Source organism: Triturus cristatus, chromosome 9, assembly GCF_964204655.1.
Source record: "Triturus cristatus chromosome 9, aTriCri1.1, whole genome shotgun sequence".
NCBI classification, from domain to species: Eukaryota; Metazoa; Chordata; class Amphibia; order Caudata; family Salamandridae; genus Triturus; species Triturus cristatus.
In genome coordinates, this window is record NC_140592.1 from 551945028 (window position 1) to 551961875 (window position 16848).

Sequence of the window (16848 nt, forward strand, 5' to 3'; positions counted from 1 at the left end):
GAGCTTTAGTTGCTCAAACTACTAAACTGATTTTCACCAAATCAAACAAAGCCCTCTTTCTGCTATCCATTCAGCGGTTTGGGCTGTAACTTTGTCTGAAGTTCCTATGGAAATATGAATGGGGGAAAATGCGTTTTCGGATACCCCTTATTTAACGACTGCCGCTTAACGGATCACCAACACTCCAAAACTTTCCAGGTGAAAAACGCAGCACTTTTTTTGAAAGTTTTGTGGCGATTCATCAAACGGCACCAATGTTATTAGCAACATTAAAAAGGCATTTCCTATGGAAACACAATCCTAACTAACTATCCAGATGGGGAGATACAGATATACACATAGATATATCCAAAAAGATGTGCACATGGAGCGGTGGGCTTCCAAAGTGCCTGGGGTGCATGTAGGACGCTCACGCCTGATAGCAGAATATTACTAGACTCCACTTGTTGGGTTCAGGATAAAAGGAATGGCACTACAGGTAGTGTTCAACAGTTTACTGCAATTTAAGTTTGGCAGAAAGAAAGCATCAGATGCATTTCGGCTCCATTGGCCTTTGTCATGACCCTATAGCAGTGGCGGCTGGTGACATTTGAAAGTGGTGAGGCGTTAAACAATTGTCGTACTTCACTGCGGCGAGCGAGCGAGCCTGAACCACCTGGATTCTCTCCCTGAGAAAAGTTTGAAAAAAAGAGTAGGCAAATGGTGCATTTTCAAGCCAATTTGAGAGTGTGACACTATCCCAGAAGGGCTGCAGGCTGTGCTCAAAATATATATTCATCACATATCATTGACCTTGTATTGAACCCCATCCCCCAGCAGGCCCCTGCGTAACACCCCTGCTGCCTCAAGGCCCCGTTTAAGGTATTGCTATGCTCCTGAGAATTGCCGGCCATCACCTGGCTTGTGAGCAAAGCCCTGTTTCAAGTTTGCCATGGAAACCCTTCAAGCCATTACGGCGCTACACAACCCGCGCATCTATTTTGACAAAATGAAGCACACCGTAGCATATCATCACGTAAGGAAAAACCACAGAGTATAATAAAAAGATTTGTAACATAAAGCAATGTAATTTACATAACATAGTGCCTTCTAACAAACCATTGCATATCATAAAGTAGCATAACACAAATGTAAAGGGTAGCATAACACAAAATAATATAACGAAATGAATTGTAAAATAAAGAGATGTAATGTCTATAGCTTAACAAATAGCACCCCATCCTAACGTGCCAGAACCAAAAGAAGCAAAACATCGATTAACATAATGCATAACAATGTAACATAACAGAAAGACATGCATCATAAGGGAATACAAACAACACAACGTAAAGTGGTCCAACGTAACACAACCTAGGTGTATTTGTACTGTCACCAGCAGCGCTGTTGGTGGTGCAAGCTGCAGAGGCCTCCTGAATCTTATGCTTTTTTTTTTTACAAATTAGGCACTGGTTGATGCCTTATATACGGGGACCAAGAAAACAACGCAACTTATATTGAATTGCAATGGGCTGTTTTCTACTGCAGATTACATAAAAAAAACAGTCACAGAATACTTCAGCAGCCATACCTTAAAGGCGTGCTTCTCGAGAATCCGTGAGAAACCAAGGAAACAGATAACTTTGCAACACAGATAATGTGTGAACCCTTTATCACAGCTGTGTTCGTGCTCCAGCTCTCAATGAAAGGGCGTCGGTATGGAAGTCCTCGGATAGCTCCTCTAATAACTGAAGTGCCCAAGGGTTGATTATGTTCTCAAAACGGGTGTCAAATGCCCAGGTGTGCAGCCACAAAGATATCCATTTTTGATCAAAAAGAAAAAAAGACAGTTGTGCTCTTGCCCAGAAAAAAAGCAAATCCCTGTGTAAATGGAAAGAGATATGTTTCCATATAAAGTGACTTTGCAAGTGCATGGTGATATTCCAGAACGCATCCAAATCATCCCAAAAGCGAAATGCAACAGGGGCCAGACCCTGCTGGTATGCACTTTTCTATCAGCGAAAATACACTTTGCAGCCTCAACTATTAAAAGAGAAAGCCACAAAATAATGTCATAAGGTGTAAACGCCATTTTGTCAGCTCGAGCTAAACATCTCTCCGAGGTGCTGGAAAATCGTTGGAATTGTTCTAGCTAGAGTGTTTTTTTCCTGAGTGAGGATGTGCATTGCTTAATGAAGCCTTTGCTCGAGCCTCGAAGCAAGGGCGAAGACACTCGAGAGAGGGCGGCAGGGTTGCGCAGATGTTCATCATGCACGTGTGCACAGAAGCCGGATTTTGAAAGCATGCATTATTACTTCCCGCACAAAACACCTTTTTTTTTTGCTGAAGTGATTGTCGCGGGTGCCATGGGTTGCCTGCGCCTTGGTTTATGCTGTGCCCCTACACAACCCAGCAAGTAAACAGCCCACAGAATGTACTTACCTTAGCCCGCTTTCACACCAAGTTGCCACCTTAAACAACGTGTGTGAAATGTTTGCCTTGGAGTTTTGACCCTGCGCGTCTTTTCATTCATGGTGCAAAAGGCACTAAAAACGCTACGCTTTCTCCCTGAAACACCCAGTGCACAAAGACAGATCATAAACCTCGAACAGCAGACGCACCCCACGGCCTGCTCGCCATGAGGGAAGCCATCACAGGGCATTGTCCGGCAGGACAACACAGGCCCATCTCTTGCTGGACCCCGGGCCATGAAAGGAGCGCGCTTGTCCGGCCGGGCCATGCGGCCTCTTTTATGGAGTGCGAGCGGAGCTTGAATTGTCCAACCTGGGCCTTTGTGCTACTATGATGCCATGCCAGAAGCTGCGGGTCCCAAAGACAGATGTCCGTTGTACCTCGGCCTCTTTGCTTCGTCCGCTTCTTTTGCGGCCTATATTTTATTTTTATCGACTGAGAGAGGGTGGTACCTTCCAGCCTCGTCTCCCTTCACCCACCAGCAGAGCGGCTAAGACCATTTGCGGCCGGCAAAATAGGCAGGTTCACGGGGGGGGGGTCAGATTATCTATAAAATAAAGAATTTACCTTACCTGCTTCCTGCGAGACCGCATCATGTGCCGCCTGAGCTCCTGCTTGCTCCGGAGTCCAGCCGCGTTTTAGGCAGCCTCCCTCCTCCTGCTTCGCTAAGCCAATTACAACGCTGCAATGGCGGTGTTGTGATTCGTGAGGAGCATCAGAGAGCGCTCCAGATGGGCCATTTTCTCTATGTAGGCTGCATGTAGCAGCCTACATAGAGAAAAAGGGGGAGTGCGCATGACTGCTTTGTTCGGCCCTGGGGCCGATCAAACAGTCAAGGCCCATAACATTGGGCAAGCCACTCCCCCCCCTGCCCTCGAGCAGGACCGCCCACCCGCCCGCCCCCAACCAGGCACAGAGGCACTTCTGCTTTCTCGCAGTGCGAGAAACAGAAACATAAATGGTAGTTTTTACCATTTATGTTTCTGCCTTCTCGCACTGCGAGAACGCAGTGTGGTGACGCCCCCACGCCCCAATGGGGGAGCCGCCACTGCGCTATAGATATATATAGATCTTCCAGCAAAATTTTGTGTAATTCTGGTCAGAAGTTTTGGGGATATTGCTTGGCAAAAAGGTCTGTGAGAAAAGCATGCCGACTGCCACTGGGAGATATATATATATATATATTCATATTCAATGAGAAAAACAAAGGTTACCGGGACGTTATAGTTAGGATCCGATTTCACTCATCATGAGTGATGTAAGATGTGAGGTCATAAGCAGTGCATTGCGGGGGCACAAGTTATAGCTAGCTCAGATAACTATAACTGCTGACTTTGACTGGTTTTGTACAAGTGAAATCTGAGCCTCTAACCTTTGTTTTTCTCAAAGAATTTCTAAGATTTTTTTAAAATTCTATTTCCTAACTATAACGTCCCTATAACCTTTGTGTTTTTCAGTGAATATCTATCTATCTATCTATATATATATATATATATATATATATATATATATATATATATATATATATATATATATATATACGCTCACTAAAAAAACAAAGGTTACAGGGACGCTATAGTTAAGAAAAAGCATTAAAAAACCCTACAAATTAAATTTACAAAAACAAATGTTACAGGGAAGTTATAGTTAGGAAATAGAATTTTTTTTAAACTTAGAAATTCACTAAAAAAAAAAAAGGTTATAGCGACGTTATAGTTAGGCTCATATTTTACACACACAAAACCACAGAAATTCAGCAGCTATTGTTCTAGTTATCTCAATCAACTATAAGTCACACCCTAAGGTAACTATAACTCGTGACCCCGCCATGCACAGTTTTCTCATCAATAATTTCACTGCAAATGTTACAGTGATATTATCAATGATGTCATAGAAGATGCCATGACTGATGTAATATGTGGGGTAATTAGCAGTGCATGGCGAGGGAGCGAGTTATAGTTACCTTAGGGCACGAGTTCTAGTTATTGAGATAACTATATATAAATATACTGCTGAATTTCCATGGTTTTGTGTGTGTAAAATCCTAACCTAACTATAACATCCCCCAGCCCTGTGCCACCAATGGGCATTATAATTGAAAAGGGTGGGATCTGCACTTTTTTTTTTTAAGGACAGGGGACTGTGTCTCTGAGTCCTTCTGCCACATATGTGTTAATGTGGTGGCACCCAATCAGATCTTATCTTTACTTCTGTCTGGTCTGCAGATCCTCTTTGGCTTGATATATACATTTATTTTGAACCTTAATCTTTCATAAACTACTGAACAGATTTACACCAAATCACAGAAAAGCATGCTTTCTGGATAAAGATCTAGCTTTCTGCCAAATTTGCTGTAATTCCATTTAGTTGTTTTTGCAGTATCACTGTTTAATTTTCCTATGTAAACTTTCAAGAGGAAAACGTGTTCTGGGACCCTATTTTTATCACGGCCTTCACTTGACAGACCACCCCAAATCCTTTCAGGAAGAACCGAAGCTGTAAGCCTTTTTTTGGCATGTTTCGGGAATATTTGTCAAACTGCGCCAAAGTTATGGAAAACCAGTCCTAACTATAAACATATAAGCTTACACACACACAGAGACACACTCACACCCCAGTCAAAAACATCAACCCCATCTGCACCTTTGAACATTCTACTAGAGGGAGGAGGGAGAAGGAGACTGGAGTTGCGGCTCTATGCATCACTAAAACACGAAAGATCCCCAATTCCACTACGAGCCCAACAGGCATGGGGTCATGATCTACCCTCCCCAGTGACTGACCAAGAATGAGCAATGGCCTGGGTTCACGTGCAGGAGTGGCAAGTAATGCATGCTTTAAATTGACACACTTCCGCTACCTTCACTGCACCTATCTGATGCCTGTCCACTTACAGAAGATTAACTTAGAACCTCAGAATGCCCACACTGTGGCGATCCCAGTTCCTGTAACTGGCGTGGTCCTGCAGTAAACTGTGAGACAATTGGGAAGAAGAGACCAGGCAGCTGGGGGGTGACGTACATTGCACTTGTGGCAAGTGTGGCAAGTAATGCATGCTTTAAATTGACGTACTTCCGCTACCTTCACTGCACTTTTCTGATGCCTGTCCACTTACAGAAGATTAACTTAGAACCTCAGAATGCCCACACTGTGGCGATCCCAGTTCCTGTAACTGGCGTGGTCCTGCAGTAAACTGTGAGACTATTGGGAAGAAGAGACCAGGCAGCTGGGGGGTGACGCACATTGCACTTGTGGCAAGTGTTCAACAATCCCTGTTGGCCTTTTACGTGCTTATGTGGGGCCTGCGGCATATTGGGGAAACTTTGTGTATTTTCAGCGCACCCCTTTTGGCTGCGCAGCGGTCTCTTTGGCTCAAGGCGCAGCACAGGAACTGCACCATGGCTGGGGACAGCGCGGCTCTCAGAATGGTCTGGGTAGACCTGGAGCTGACTGGGTTGGATATCGAAAAAGACCAGATTATCGAAATGGCCTGTCTTATTACAGATGCTGATCTCAATATTCTGGCTGAAGGCCCAAACTTGATCATCAAGCAGCCTGATGAGCTGCTAGACGGTATGTCTGAGTGGTGTAAAGATCATCATGGGAAGTCCGGTCTGACCAAGGCAGTGCGAGAGAGTAAAATTGCACTTCAGCAAGCAGAGTATGAGTTCTTGTCCTTTGTGCGGCAGCATACACGACCTGGGCTTTGCCCACTAGCAGGAAACTCTGTGCATGCAGATAAGAAATTTCTGGACAAGCACATGCCTCAGTTCATGAAGCACCTTCATTACAGTATAATAGATGTGAGCACTGTGAAGGAGCTCTGCAGGCGCTGGTATCCTGACGATTACGAACACGCACCAAAGAAGAAAGCGACCCACAGAGCTCTGGAAGACATCACAGAAAGCATAAAGGAGCTCCATTTCTACAGAGACCACATATTTCAAAATAAATCTGAAGACAAAAAGAGAAAAATCTCTGAAAATGGAGAGTAGCAAGAATGGGAGCTGAGGGGTGGGTAACCAGCTTCCTCAAGTGAATGAAACTTTATTTCTCTGGGCAATTGAAAAACGCACACACAGTGATTGTGCAGCTAAAGGAATCTTGGTGCATGGTGATCAAGTTTTGCTTTGCAGAATCAAGTAAAGTTTGTTTGAGCACTTTCTACCCAGAATATCATAAAGTTTCAGTTTGAACACGTTTTCGCTGATAGGTTATTGCAACAAACCAATCCCCAGGTGTACTGGAGAAGCTATTTGGTTTGATGTTCTTCACCTTAACCCCTTGCATGCCCGCCCCTTTCCCCGCCCAGTGCCGCGCTTAACATTAGCGGGCGGAGTTCATGACGAGCTGGACTCGTCATGGGCACAGCGCCACCGCAGCCCATGACGAGTCCAGCTCGTCATGGGCACTGAAGGGGTTAAAGCACTGGTGTCTCATCCTGCAGCTGCTGTTATCTCCAGCTCTTGCTGTGCTGTCAGTGCCAGAGGGTTTCTTTGTAATCTTTGGGCTTACTTTTGCTGGGGTACCTAAAATTCAGCATCTGTTTAAAGTGCGGCCAACATCACACTGTGGATGAAGAAAGCAGCTTAGTAAATCATTCCAATTGCGGACCAGAAGTCCAGTGCCTACTCTTCAGTCTCCTGGCTCTAGTTACCAACGGTCTGCTATGAAGTGCTCTTGATTGTGTGGTTAAAAGATGAGCAGCGCACGTGCATGGGAGGCCTATGTTGTTGCTTTTAAAATCGTTTGTCTCAGTTGTTTGCTGTTTTGCAACTGCATACTCATTTGATTCTTTTCTTTGGGAGTGTTTTGTTCCTTTACAAATGTTCTCTTTTTTTGTAAACAAAATAAAAATAAGGGTTGACTTTAAAAAAAAAAAACAATCCCTGTTGGGCTTAGTCCCAAGGCCCAAGCATGGAAAAACGCAGCACAAATTTGCAATGTTGTGCCTGCTACTGGCTAAGTGTTGAATAGCGATACACAGGCTCTGCCCTAGGGTCCAAACCTTGCTAAATGGCAGCAAGACCTGGAGGAGTGGGCGTTGTAGGAGGAAGTCAGACTAAACAAAGTAGGATAGGACGAGGGGGCGGAGGAGGACTTAACATACTGGGAAGACATGCTATTGGCCCTCTATCAGGGCCACCAAGAAGGGAGTGATGGGGAGGACAGCCCTGTGACCCAAGGACAGCTGGCAGACGAGGCAGACAGGACAAGGCCCACCAATGGGGAGTACACGCAGAGGAGAGAAAACACATGAGGCAGACACTAGACTGCCATAAAGTTAGCTAGTGGATGGGCAACTCAGCATGGCGTGGGTTACGGTACGATACACAGCTTACAACTGTCACTGATGAATAACTCTATGATGTGCTACAGGAACACGCATATATTATTGTATTTTCTGATGTAACTGCAATGTTGCAACAGTCACAAAAATAAAGAGGCTAAAATAAAAATAGCACTGACGACTACCTGCAAAAGCACAAAAAAGCAGTGAAGTAAAGGTTTTTTTTCCATGTGTCGATTTCAATAAGCTAAAAAGAGGTCAATATTAGCACAACAAATCTGTCATTAATGGTATTATAGATAAATACCTTCACGCTTTCGTCCACAGCATTCTTCTTACATTGCTGACAAAAACTTTCTGGACATTTTCTCAAATCTAGAATAAATCTTCTGTGTACCTGCTGGCTTGGGGTCCTGGTCTATCCAGGTGATCAAAGTGGGTTCTTCGTGTCTGACATTGTCAAAAGTAGTGAAAATAGGGTCCACAAGGGATCTAGTGGCGTGGGTAGGTCCTTTAACCTGTTAGGTGACGCCAAGGTTTTAGAGGAGTGTTTTTGAGCTGGGGTCAGCCAGAGAAGGAAGTAGATGCTGGAGTTGAGGACGAGTGGTCCGACAAAATCTGCCATGGTGTTAGAGGAGTTGGAGCCTGGTCTTGGTGGTTTGTAGATAAGAGTGTCACTCAAGGTGAAGATGGGGGATGATGTGAAGCTTGAATGACAGGTGTTCCATGTTAGCAGAAAGGGTGTCTGCAGAGATGGAGCATCTTATGACGTTCTTGTGGGTGATTATGATTTCTCCTCTGGGTTCATGCAGTTGATCTTGCCTGGTGATCTTGTATCCAGGCAGCATGGCTGTGGCAATGTCTAGATCCGCTGTGGTTTCCATGAGGAATAGTAGGTAAGAAGCATCATCATGCCACAGATCCCAGATCTATGTGGCATGTTTCTTGAGTGAGTGTTAAGGAGCATGCATAAGTGCAGAGTGCTGTTTGAGTTATCTGCTTGAGTGTGAGAGATTGGCGCACTAGGAGTGGCGATAGGTGGGTGAGTGTGTGAATAGGCATATGAGAAATTTCACGAAACACTAGGATTAGACCCCTGAATATTGTGTGGTGTGTTGTGGCAGCAGCAAGGTCAGAAGTGGCCTGGATTGAGGCAGTGGAGGAATGAGGTAGGGTAGTGGAGAGTGGGAGTAGGATTATGGTTTCTGGTGAAACAAGAGGCACGTAACAGGGCAAAGAGGAACAAAACAGAGCAAAGACGCACAAAACAAAGAGCACAAAATAGGTAAATGGCAGAAAACAGACCAAGATTTAAGTGAGTCTATTACGAGAGAGAGAAATGTCATGGATGCCAAGGCTGGAACAACCGGAGGAGAGAGACAGAGTGACCAAAAGAGGTGTGAAGTTGGGGCCTCAATGGTTCGAATGGGCTTTGCCTGGATGGAGGTCCCGGCACAAGAAAGCCCTAGGGTGACAGCATGACACAGTGTGGCGTGGAGTGGCACTGTGTGGTGTGGAGAGGCACTATGTGGAGTGGCACTGAATGGAGAAGAGTGGCATTGTATAACGTGGAGTGGCTCTGTTTGGCGCGGGGAGGCATTGTGTTGAGTGGCATTCTGTAGAGTGGAGTGGCATTCTGCAGATTGGAGTGGCATTCTGCAGAGTGGAGTGGCATGCTGCAAAGTGCTTCAACACCTCTTCAGGAGTAGTAAGAGCTATATAAATACAAATACAATTGAGTGGAATGGGAGGAAGTGGTATTGTGTGGAGTGGAGCTGAGTGGCACTGTGTGGAGTAGAATGTGGTATTGTGTGGAGTGGACTGGAGTTGGGTGGCACTGTGTGGAGTAGAATGGAGCAGCATTGTGTGGAATGGCATTGAGTGGTGTGAAATGGAGTGGCATTGAGTGGAGTAGCATTGTGCGGAGTGCAATGGAGTGGTGGCATTGTGTGGAGCAGAAGTGGGTGGAGTGAAGAATGGAATTGAGTAGATTGTAATTGTGCGGCGTGGAGAGGAACTCTTGCCATGGAATTGTAAGGTGGAACTGTGTGGCGTGGAACTGTGTGGCATTAACTGGAGGTGAAATGAAGTGAAATCAAATTGTGTGGCTTGGCGTGGAATTGGGTGGTTTGGAGTAGAATTGTGCGGAATGAAGTGTAATTGTGTGGCATGGAGTAGTATTGCGTGGAACAGAGTGGAAATGTGCGGTGTGGAATTGTGGCTTGGTGTGGAGCGGAACTGAATTGTGGGGAGTGGAATTGTGTGGGGTGGAGTAGGTAGTGGAGTGCAACTGTGTGGAGTGGCACTGTGGCGTAGAGTGGAAACGCATAGTGTGGAGTGTAGTGGCATTGTGTGATACTGAAAGTTGCCAATGAATTGCCCTTCAGCTTGTCAAAGCCTTATGCTACATAAATGCAATTATATTTGCTGATGTTATCAATTAGCTCTACTTATGATTTACAAAAACATTGGAAGCCTTTGATCTTATACAGGAGCTGGATAGTATGAACAACGCTTCTGCGAGAACTGATTTGTCAACAAATTAATGTTTTAGACCGGAAGGAGGCTAGTTGGTGAGGGAACAACATATATCATACCAGTTGTGGATAAAGGAAATGGGATGTGGTGTAGAGTTACAAATGTTAAGAGCCTCTTCCAAACAAGAGAAACAGAGGTGCTCGAAACTCAATCATGATAAAAATGACAGTGAATAACAATCAACTTGTTGTGAGAAGTGACTAACAGAACAGACTATTGGAGCTTTAAACTAAAAATATTCTAAATGTGAAAATGGGGGAGCTCAGTGACTACTCTTAAACACTGCAGAAGGGAGGAGGAAGAAGCAACAAGGAGAAAGGTTGGGTGGGAGGGAGGGAAAAGAAGCAACACAGAGAAAGGGTGGGTGGGAGGGAGGGAAAAGAAGCAACACAGAGAAAGTATGGGTGGGAGGGAGGGAAAAGAAGCAACACAGAGAAAGGGTGGGTGGGAGGGAGGGAAAAGAAGCAACATGGGAGGGAGGGAAAAGAAGCAACACAGAGAAAGGGTGGGTGGGAGGCAGTGAAAAGAAGCCGAACAGAGAAAGGGTGGGTGGGAGGGGGTAAAGCAACGCAGAGAAAGGGTGGGTGGGAGGGGGAAAAGCAATGCAGAGAAAGGGTGGGTGGGAGGGGGAAAAGCAACGCAGAGAAAGGGTGGGTGGGAGGGGGAAAAGCAACGCAGAGAATGGGCGAGTTGAAAACAACGCAGAGAAAGGGCGGGTGGGAGGGTTGAAAGCAAAGCAGAGAAAGGGCGGGTGGGATGGTTAAAAGCAACACAGAGAAAGGGCGGGTGGGAGGTTTAAAAGCAACACAGAGAAAGGGCGGGTGGGCGGGAGGGTTAAAAGCAACACAGAGAAAGGGCTGGTGGGAGGGATGGTTAAAAGTAACAGAGAAAGGACGGGTGGAAGGGAGGGTTAAAAGTAACAGAGACAGGGCGGGTGGGAGGGAGGGTTAAAAGTACCAGAGAAAGGACGGGTGGAAGGGACGGTTAAAAGTAACAGAGAAACGGCGGGTGGGAGGGAGGGGTAAAAGCAACACAGAGAAAGGGCTGGTGGGAGGGAGGGTTAAAAGCAACACAGAGAAAGGGCGGGTGGGAGGGTTAAAAGCAAGACAGAGAAAGGGCAAGTAGGAGGGTGGAAAAAGCAACCCAGAGTAAGGGTGGGTGGGAGGGTGGAAAAAGCAACCCAGAGAAAGGGTGGGTGGGAGGGTGGAAAAAGCAACCCAGAGATAGGGCAGGTGGGAGAGGGAAAAAGCAACCCAGAGAAAGGGCGGGTTAAAAGCAACACAAAGAAAGGGCGGGTGGGAGGGAGGGTTAAAAGCAACCCAGAGAAAGGGCGGGTGGGAGGGGGAAGAAAGCAACACAGAGAAAGGGCGGGTGGGAGGGTGGAAAAAGCAACACAGAGAAAGGGCAGGTGGGAGGGGGTAAAAAGCAACACAAGGAAAGGGTGGGTGGGAGGGGGTAAAAAGCAAGACAGGGAAAGGGCGGGTGGGAGGGGGTAAAAAGCAAGACAGGGAAAGGGCGGGTGAGAGGGGGTAAAAAGCAAGACTGGGAAAGGGCGGGTGGGAGGGGGTAAAAAGCAACACAGAGAAAGGGCGGGTGGGTGGGAGTAAAAAACAACACAGAGAAAGGGCGGGTGGGAGGGGGTAAAAAGCAACACAGAGAAAGGGTGGGTGGGAGGGGGTAAAAAGCAACACAGGGAAAGGGCGGGTAGGAGGGGGTAAAAAGCAACACAGAGAAAGGGCGGGTGGGTGGGGGTAAAAAGCGACACAGAGAACGGGTGGGAGGGGGTTAAAAGCAACACAGAGAAAGGGCGGGAGGGAGGGAGAAGCAACACAGAGAAAGGGTGGTAGGGGTGAAGAAGCAACATAGAGAAAGGGTGGGAGAAAAAACAGGGGATAAAGTCGGAAGGGGAGCAGCAACACAGAAATGGTCTGTTGGGTAAAGAAGCAATACAGGGAAAGGGTGGGTGGGGAGAAGAAACACCACAGAGAAAGGGTGGGTGGGAGGAGGAAAGAAGCAACACAGAGAAAGGGTTGTGGGACGGGGAGAAGAAATAGTACCTAAATCACAGTACAAGAGGCGGACATACACAAATTAAGATGAATTAATCTGTGCTGGTCCATGCTCCACAGAAACAAAAAGGAAGTGCCACCTGGCATGTGCTGGCAGCAAAGAAGAGTGACAATGATGTCAACAACTGGTAAGCAATGGACAGGCTTCAAGACCTTTATAAAAAAAACAATACCCTTGCAGCAACGACAGCACAGGCGCTGTCAGCGGGCAAGACCTAAAAACTTAGTTAACTGTAAAAAAATATCCTCCATGGAATGCAAAAGGATGCTTGTTCTTTGAGTGGCAGAATAAACTGCATGAATAGTTGGTGCCAAACCTGAGAACACAGGCAAGTACCACCCAATAACTAATCTCCCTTTTAGATAGAGAATACCTGAAAAACACACAGCAACTGAACTCTTTCAATTTATTAATAAATACAAATTGCTAGAATTTATGTAAGTCAGATTCAGGAGGGGCTGTACCATAGAAACTGCCATTATGGTTATAGCTGACAAAACATGTCACCTTGTCAATAATTTTTTTTTTTTGGAAACATTTTTTTATTATTTGCATATCAACCTCACAATACAATTGCTCAACACCCTCCGCCCTCCACCGGAGAGTTTACATTTAACCATGCCCCCAATTGTACAAAAGAACAGTCACCCATCCGGCGTGGAGCCCCCCCTCCCCCTCCCTCCCACAACCCATGTCAGTGTGCCCCCCTCTGCCAGCCCTCTTCCTGATGCGCCCCTCCCATTGCCATGACTCGTGTATGAGTGCTCAAACCTTCCCTAGGCAACTTGGGCTTTCCCCCATGTCTAACCGCGCCTCATGCGTCCAGTGCTCCCCACGGTTCCCCTCCTACTCCCCGCTCACCATTTCCTCCTGTCGGTCAGATGTGCTCCCTTCTCCCTCTGCGTCAGACATCAGCCCCTGAAGTTCCACCACCAGCGCCTCCCATGCCCGGGCCGTCGCTAGTGCCTTTTCGTCATCCGTCCTAAGAGCTAATTGCAACCGGAGTGTGCCCTCTGCGCCTGCCCATCGTGCGAACGCTGTCCTCCACCTCCTAAAGCTAGGCCCCACCCGTGACTTCCAATGCATGGTCAGTTCCCTCTTGGCCATGATCAACCCTAAGTCGTAGAACTTACTAGTAAGCTTCGTGCGGTGGGTGTGGGGAAACCAAAGCAACAGGCAGGCTCCCATTTCCGGGGCTATAGAGCGGTCCGTCACCTGATTCAGGCAGTCCATAACCTCTTCCCAGTAGTCGCCCAACTGCGCGCAGGACCAAAACATATGGCGAAAGTCAGCCCCATCACCCCCACAACGTGGGCACTGAGAGTGTGTACCCCCAAAATATTGCAATATCTTAACCGGCGTCAGATAAGCCCTGTGTAGCGTAAAAAACTGAACTAGCTGGAACCGGGCTTTACGCGTTCCCTTCCAGGCCCGCCGCACCAACGTGGACCATGTCGACTCAGGGATGGGCTTCTCGAGGTCCGCTTCCCATCTAGCCCTCAACGCATCTAGGGGCTGCAGGCATGCCGTCGACAGTCTGCGGTAGAGACAGGTAATGGCCTTGGACGTCCCCGCCGCCATAACTACGTATTGGCAGCCCGTGGCGACCGGCGGCTCTGAGAGCCCCATATTCCAATGTCTCTGGAGGCCCGCTACGAGGGCTGCGTGAAGAAGATAATCTCCCCGCGGAAGCCCATAAGAGTCCTGCAAGTCCTGGAAGGGCAACAGCACCCCCTCTCTGAATAAATCGCCCACTACTTGTACGCCCAGCTCCTCCCAAACGGCTAGTCCCGACCAATCGCCCCCGTGCGGGAGCGCCGTGCACATGCCCAGGGGGATCTCCGGGGCATAAGGGTGATCTATGGCGGCCCTCTTCTGACACCGGTTCCAGCACAACCTAAGGGTGCGTTCCTCCAGAGTGAGTTGAGCAAGGTCCATCCTCTGCTGGAGGACTATGAAGGCGAGTACATGACGCGGAATCAGCCTGCCCTGTGGACCCTCCGGGCCTCTATACTCCCTGGCCACCGCCTGTGTGAGCCATTGAAGTTGTGCCGCCAGATAGTACCATTCATAGTCCGGGACTGCCAGGCCCCCCTCCGCTCTCAGTCGCCGCAAGGTGGTCAACGCCACCCGCCGCCGTCCCGAGCCCCAAATGAAGCCCGTAGATAGCGCTCGAAGTCGCTCGAAACACGATGCTGGTATCCATATGGGCAGGGTGCGAAAAAAGTAGAGGAGGTGTGGTAACACCACCATCTTCAGTAACGCTACCCTCCCAGCACACGAAAGTGGGAGCGTACTCCAAAACCCTATGCTACCACGCAGGCCCCGGATGGCTCTGCCGACATTCCCCTCCAGCAAATCAGGTTGGGTGTGGTAGATATTAACCCCCAAATAACGCAGGCAGCTACCCTCCCATCGTATCGCTCCCAGCGACTGGGGGGCCTGTCCGCTAGGCAACAACGGGAACAAACATGTCTTGCCCCAGTTGACCTTGAGCCCGACAGGCGACCGAAGACCTCCAACAAGGTGGTTGCTCCGTGCAGCGCGTCAGCTGCATCTGCCAAGAACATCAGCAGATCATCCGCATAAAGGGATATATAGTGGGCTTCTCCTCTCAGTTGCACTCCTGCGTAGGAGCGCCCCAGTCTGGCATGCGCCACCAATGGCTCAATGGCCAAGGCGAACAGCAGTGGGGATAGTGAGCAGCCCTGCCTCGTCCCCCGCCGCACTCGATAAGGGGCCGATATAGTCGCTCTCGTTCTCACGCGGGCCGTGGCATCGCTATAGAGCAAGGTGGTCCAGCGCACAAAGCCGTCCCCTAGGCCAAATGCCTGCAGCACTCAATACAGGTATGGCCACTCTACACTGTCAAAGGCCTTTTCTATGTCGACCGATAGTGTTAAGGCCTCTGGGAAGTCGTCCTGGTCCACCTCCATCACCCGCAGCAAGCGTCGAACTGAGGTGGCCGTGTTACGCCGGGGAATAAAGCCCGCCTGATCTGGATGGATCAGGGCCGTCATATGGGTCAACAGGCGCGAAGCCAATACCTTGCTCAAGATTTTGTAGTCCACCGTCAGCATGGAGAGCGGGCGGTACGCCGTGCAGGCACTAGCATCCCCTCCGGTTTTCAGCAAGGGTGTCACCTTGTCAATAATGGTGACTCGTGGCTTCTCATCCTCCTTGGCCCAACTGCAACCTTCAACATGTTCAACATCCTCAAAAACAATGATGATGATAAATTAACTCTCCAAAAATGGTTTTACATTTACCCAGGAAATTGCTACCAACAAATAAAAGTAAGTTAAAGTCGCTCATATTCAGCTCCATAAAGACAGGGCACAGCTAGAGGCTTTTGTAAATGTTTACTTAAAGCTTCTTATTTATTCTAAACAAAATGTTGTTTAGATAGAGGTGCCTTTCTAACATGTACAGACCAAGTACATAACATATTAAAAACATACCATCTGTCCTTTTCAGCTAACAATTAACAAACTTCAACACCCAACTCCCCGATCTTCAGTTAGCCCTTGCAAAGCTGGCATATGTAGAGTTCCATAATGGCCAGTAAAATCTTGAGTTCACCACTGCAGTTTCAAATCCCACCAAGTTGTCCCATACAAGGTCAGTTGCTTCCACTCACTGAATCCTCCAGTGAAAGAAGGGAGCTGTTAGTTGTATCTGTGTCAACGCCCAGGGCTAACAGACAATCTACTACATGTCCACATGTTCTAGCCCTATCAATTGTTCCACGTCCTCTTTTCAATTCCCGAAACAATACAGCATTCTCAGGTCCTGCCCACTTAAGTTCTTCTCACCATTCATTCAGTCTTGGCCTGCCAGCAGCTTTTCAATGGATTGTTAATTCTCATTCTGCTAGTAACAATGCAAGGTCAGTAAATTAGTAAGGGTTTTAATTTTTTTGGGCATAGGTAACCCCCAAGGAAGCAGGCCAGGGGTATAGGAGGGATCGCACATAGGGTGATATAATTAACACAGTCCATTACGGCCTCCCAGAACCCCGTTAAGAAGGGGCAGGACAATAGTATATATAACATTTCTGCCCCAAGCTCCCAGTACAGAAGCCCCCCTTCTGCCTGGAAGATTGCAATAAGTTCCAGTCCTTCTTCTCAAAGAAAGTGAAGTACCTACTGACGGAAATTCATCTTTCTCCTACTGTCCATTGCCCCTTAGCGTCAGAACCTCTGCCCCCCACTTATGATAAACCTCTTACCGCCTTCCCCATGCTTACCAGCGACTCCTTGTCTCCTTAATGGGGCGGGTCAAGTCAGGGTCACCTGCGGATCCCTGTCCACTGAGGATCTTTAAGTTGGCTCTACCAGGGATAGAAAGCAAGGTTCTTGTTGTCAGACTGTTTATCAAGGCTTCCTATTAAGGGAGATGATACATTGAAGGAGTTTTCTGATATATACAAGGATGGGGCTGTTGCTGTTATTCAGGATGTTGTAGCTTTGAGCGATGGCAGTTTTACTAAAGAGGAGTGG

At 47.6% G+C, this 16848-nt stretch overlaps 1 pseudogene; it reads left to right on the top strand.

Annotated features, from left to right (window-relative positions):
* Positions 1-5733: 5733 nt before the first annotated feature.
* On the top strand, positions 5734-6682 carry LOC146798269 (oligoribonuclease, mitochondrial pseudogene; annotated as a pseudogene).
* Positions 6683-16848: the final 10166 nt, after the last annotated feature.